This window comes from Bufo gargarizans, unplaced genomic scaffold, assembly GCF_014858855.1.
Source record: "Bufo gargarizans isolate SCDJY-AF-19 unplaced genomic scaffold, ASM1485885v1 original_scaffold_1772_pilon, whole genome shotgun sequence".
In the NCBI taxonomy this organism is placed as follows: Eukaryota; Metazoa; Chordata; class Amphibia; order Anura; family Bufonidae; genus Bufo; species Bufo gargarizans.
In genome coordinates this window covers 116,341-122,383 of record NW_025334508.1, presented here as the reverse complement: position 1 = coordinate 122,383, position 6,043 = coordinate 116,341, and positions in this window count along the sequence as shown.

Sequence of the window (6,043 nt, the reverse complement as noted above, 5' to 3'; positions counted from 1 at the left end):
GTCCCAGAGGTGGGGCCTGCACCTATCTGATACTGGTGGCATGTCCTAGCGATATGGTTCAAGTTCCGTGATGCGGGGTGCACATGGCCGGTGCACTTGTACTTCAGACCCTGCACTATGGGCACGGCCCTAAGGGCTCATATCTGTAAAGAATAAATCAAGGCAACTGGACTTACTGTAGATTTCTTGAAAACGTTTCACTCGTTCTTCCAACGAGCTTTCTCAATTCTGAGTGGCTCATGCACATGACCGTATGTAATTTGTGGTCCGCAAAACATGGATCTGCAAAAAAAAGAAAAAAAAAACGATGACATCCGTTTTTTGCAGATCCATTGTAACGATGCCTGTCCTTGTCCGCAAAACAGACAAGAATAGGACATGCGGAAATACGGAATGCACACAGAGTCATTTCCATATTTTTTCCAGCCCCATTGAAATGAATAGTTTTGCATAAGGACCTATAAAAATAAACAGTAAACGTAAACAGAAAAAAAATATGTTTGTGGGCATGAGCCCTAAATCTGAGAAACAACTAGCTCCAGCTATCGAAACCCCTGGCAATCAGCTGAATTTGCCGTTGACTATGCTTTACCCCAGAAGCAGCCTTAACAGGGATTTGTAGCATAACATGCCGCCATTTATATTAAAGGAAGTCCATGGGTAACCAGTGCGTCCCACATCGAGAGTTGCTACTTGTCGGCACAGTGGTAATGTCTATATACCCTAATATGCTTAAAGGGGCTATCCCCCTGCTCCCTATCCTGGTCCGCTGTGTCCTGCATTCAGAGGTGGACGGACATGCTCAGTAGCGCCTGCTCTCTCCCCTCAGTGCTGGTGTAATAATCTCATAGAGAAGTATATAGCTATCCCCCATTCTGGACAGTGAAGGAGGTAATTGTGTGGGCATTACATGCCGTAGTGCTATTTATTGGTGGAATCTCCGGGGCTGTGTGTGAGAGGGACTATTTTCTATGCAGAGGAGGAAGACAAGAGAAGGGGAGTGGGTAGACGCAGCTGCTGCCCATCCACAGAGTAACGGTGCCTGCACACGGTGTGCATTTGTATGCAGAAAATGCGCATGTAATAAAAACCGCACATAAAATCTCATTAACTTTGCTGGTATTGTATTACTCTGTGGATTTTCTGTATGAAAAACTGCGTGGAAAAAATGCACACAATCTGCACAATGTGCATATAGCCTAAAGACACTAAAATTACACTGGAGAGCGGCATTATAATTTTTTTGCATTGATATACGGTAGTTAAAATAATGGCGTGCATTAGTCTAGATACTTTAGTTGTTTTGTTTAAGGCCCCATGCACACGGCCGTGTTTCACAGCCGTGTGCGGGCCGTGGAACCGCGGCCTGGATCCCTCCTGAGAGCAGGAGCGCACGGCGTCACTGGTTGCTATGACGCCGTGCGCTCCCTGCTGCCGGCACAGTACAGTAATACACTGGTATGATCTATACCAGTGTATTACTGTACTGTGCCGGCAGCAGGGAGCGCACGGCGTCATAGCAACCAGTGACGCCGTGCGCTCCTGCTCTCAGGAGGGATCCAGGCCGCGGTTCCACGGCCCGCACACGGCTGTGAAACACGGCCGTGTGCATGGGGCCTAAGGCCCCTTTTACAGGAGTGAGTTTTCCGCGCCGGTGCAATGAGTGACGTGAACGCATAGCACCCGCACTGAATCCGGACCCATTCATTTCAATGGGTCAGTGTACATGAGCGTTTTTTTGCGCGCAACATGTTCTATATTCTGCGTTTTTCCACGCAGCCCTGGCCCCATAGAAGTGAATGGGGCTTCAGTGAAAAACGCATTGTATCCAGAAGCAAGTGCGGATGCGATGCGTTTTTCACTGATGGTTGCTAAGAGATGTTGTTTGTAAACCTTTAGTTTTTTTATCACGCGCCTGAAAAACACATTGTACTCGCACGGAAAAAACAACAGACAAAACTGACTGAACGTGCTTGCAAAATGGTGCGAGTTTCACTGAATGCATCCGGAGTGAAAGAGGCCTTAAAGGGGTTATCCAACTTTAATTTTTTTTTTTTTTCATTTCATTACCCAAATCCCCCCAGCCCGTTTACAGTATATACTTTTACTTGATAATTGCTTACCAGGGCAGTGCCGTGCTCCCCAGTGGTGAGAGATTCATCCTCGTGCATGCGCCGTGGGTCCTCACCAGGCTAGGATCGTGTGCCCAATGTATGGCACGTGATCCCGGATTTGGCCACAGCCTATAATTGGACTGGGAGCGCAGCACAGCTCCAGTAAGCAATTTTGTACAAGTACTTATGTAAAAGTACTTTGTGGATTTTGTTCCTTGCAGAAATTGAGCTGCCGCGTGGATTTCCAAATACCCAGCATGTTAGTTATATTTGCAGCTTTAGCTGTGGATTTCACTCTTTTCCAGTGAAGGAAGGAGAGATCTGCAGCAAAACCGCACCAAGAAATTGGTTAGAAGTTGCGGAATCTGGTGCGGATATGGTGCAGAAACGCACGCACGTTGACCTCCATTCATGTGCACTACTACCTCTCTGCCAGTCTCCCTCTATAACTTTGTACACAGGCAGATAACCGTCTCCTATAAATGTGCTGGTGCTGGGTCCTTCCCGTCTTCTTTTTATTCCTGGTAGTACTTAGGGGCACACATTAATACCCGTCGCCAGCCCCGCCACTGTACAGTGAGTGACTATGTACTTACCTCCACCTCTGTAGTTGACAGACCACCCTATCTGTAGACCGTAAGATGCACCTAAGTTTACACAGAAGACAAGGAGGAGATAGTTACAGTCTTAGAGCACATCGGGTGAGACATCCTTTCATCTAGAAGACAGTTACCTATCACAGTACAGAATGTCTTCTTCTATTTTGCCTGGAGGTGACTGATGGATGTAGGTGATTAATTGTCGCGGTGCCACACGTAGCATTGACTCTGAGGACGCAATAATTTTCTGGCAGAGGATCACGTGTAGAACTCCGAGGAGCAGGATCTGGACAGAAGGTTTAATTTTCAAACCAAATAAATGCAACCGCTAAGTGTTCAAAGAAATGTCAGGACAGTTTGGAAGATCTCGTTTTCCTATTGCCAGAGGGGCAGATAACGGATAGAGTTCCCTGCCAAGTGACAGTCTTTAACGTTATCTGCCTGTATGCGTGCCTTGTTAGCGTGTGTGCTCGCTTCTCCTGCTAATTTCAATCACTGTTTATCTTCTGGCTTACGAGTTCGGCAAAATCTTGTTTGACCAACCTGCATTTCCTTCTTATGGCATTAGACAGTTGGCAGGGACATGGGAGCTAATGACTTCACTGGTAAAGTCAAACATTTGCTGAACTTGAAGACTTATCAAAATGTGGTCCGACATTGGGGTGCTGTATTTGGAGCCCACCAAATCATACTTGCCTTGGCTACTGTAATGTGGAGATCTTGGAGCATCTACTGGTCCTTCTTCCTCCAGAACATGACTTCCTGTGGTTTCTGTCATGGAAAATAGCGCCACTCTCATCAACTCTCAGCCTATTCCGAGGGAATGGGGTGTTTAGTTACTCGCTAATCATGTAGGACAGGGATGCCCAACCTGTGGCCCTCCAGCTGTTCTAAAACTACAACTCACAGCCTGTCCTTATAGCTATGGGCTGTCCAGGCATGCTGGGAGTTGTAGTTTTGCAACAGCTGGCGAGCCACAGGTTGGGCATCCCTGATGTAGGACATAATAGATATTTACAGTAGCAAAATAAAGAAACAAGGTTCTATTGAATAAATCTGCATTATATATATTTTTTTTTATTATTATTTTCATGCTTTTCCAGTGAGTTTGCTGAATTTGGAAGAAGGTATACAGACATATGACTTATAAAGCAGAATTGATAATAATCAGTGGTAAGATAACCTGACGCCTAAAGGCATCTCAGGAAAGAGAAATAACCACAAAGGTTGGGGTCTGTAGTACTTCACCTCCATAGGCAACTACAGGTGAAACTCGGAACATTAGAATATCTTGCAAAGTTCATTTATTTCAGTAATGCAACTTAAAAGGTGAAACTAACATATGAGACTCATTACAGGCAAAGCGAGATATTTCAAGCCTTTATTTGTTATAATTTGGATGATTATGGCTTACAGCTTATGAAACCCCAAAGTCACAATCTTAGGTCCCCTTTGCTCAGGGGGTATGGATTAATGAGCTGACCAGAGGGTGACACTTTGAGCCTAGAATATTGAACCTTTTCACAAAATTCTAATTTTAAGCTGCATTAATGCAATTCCTTTTAATTTGCATTACTGAAATAAATGGACTTTTGCACGATATTCTAATATTTCGAGTTTCACCTGTACATGGGCTCTTGGTCATCTGTGTGAATGGAAAAATTAGGGTAAGAACAGATGGTCCACTGTTGCACATAGCCAAACCCTGTCAATATATGGGGGTCAAATTGACGCACAGTCTTGAAGGTTATGACAGGGTCGTGGGCAGGGTTTTGGCTGCTGACAGCATCCAGACCGTCTGTTCTTACCCTCAGGGTAGGGCCACATGCAACCTGTGGGCGATTTCTATCTTGATTGTTAGGCGGGTGCATGATTTTGCCAGGATCATAGTTGTTCTGCCTGTGGCCAAATGTAATGGCCCTACACTCCTAGTGCCTTCTGTAGAGGACATAATACCCCAGATCTCAGCATCCAGGTACAATACTGATCTTTATACTGTGCATAGCATAGACAATGTAAAGATTAAATTAAAAGACTTTATATGTATTCTGTGTGTGTGTATCTTTTTGTCTCACTTACTGGGGTCAGCAAACTGATTGCAATCATTAGAGCAGTACAGCAAACTGCCTGAGCAGCCATCATAGAGTTAAAGATAAAAAAAAAATAATCAATATCTATGTATTTTCTATATTGCACTTCTTGCCCTTCCTCCCAAGAACAAAGAAGTCCATAGTTGAAAACCTTGTAAGGGCTCATGCACACCAATTTATTTTTGTGGTGGGTCGGATGTGGACCCATTCACTTCAATGGGGCTGGAAAAGATGTGGACAGCACTCCGTGTTCTCTCCGCATCCGCATGTCTGTTCCGCAGCCATGCAAAAAAAATTAACAAAAATAGGACATGTTCTGTGTAACGGACCAGGATAGGACTGTTCTATGGTGGGTCGGACGTTCCGTAAAATGCGGAATGCACACGGCTGTGCGCATGAAGCAATCTTCTCACTCCCTACACTAGAACTGCCTATTCATGTCTGCAAAACGGAGAGGACATGATCTATATTTTCCAGAACAGCCACATGGATGACATTCTGTGCTGTCCGCATTTTTTCCAGAACAACAGAAATAAATGTGTCTGTGTGAGATCTACAAAAAAAATAAAAATAAAAAAAAAATTGGACGCAGCCAAAACTACAGACATGTGCACGAAGCCTTAAATGGAGCTCCCACCCTGCCTGTCTTGGCTCCACCACATATTACATGGTCGCCCACTGATTTGAATCCATACCATGCAATACTACATTTTTACTGAGGAAAAAAGAGAGACAAAGAAATAACGTCATCTACCTGTAGCCTACAGTTCCCGTTTTTCTGGTGGCAGGTGGTTCTCTGAAAATAACCCGCAACCTACCTACCATAAAGAAAAATCAATTGTAACGCAATAAGTGATGTGGAGGAGGGGGATGCAGCTGCAGCAAGTATGAGGGGTAGGGAGCAGCAGGAGAAGACATCTGATTGGCTGATAGCACACCGGGAAGAACACGTCCACTCTGCAGTCATATCAAGAGAAAAAAAAAAAACGGACTGCGGCTGCGAAGTGTGAACACAGGTCTCTATTGTATCAATGATCTCAAGCACATGGATAGAACAAGTCCTCAATGACAAATTAGACAGAGAGAAATCGGTCACTTTACCCTCCAGTGTTTAATTCAAGAAACCGCCAAGTACATTTGGTAGAACAGAACACAGTGATTTAAGTAATTATAATCGCATATTTAACGATGACACAATGTAGAAGACGTGTTCTTCAGGAAGCGTATTTCACACTTTTTA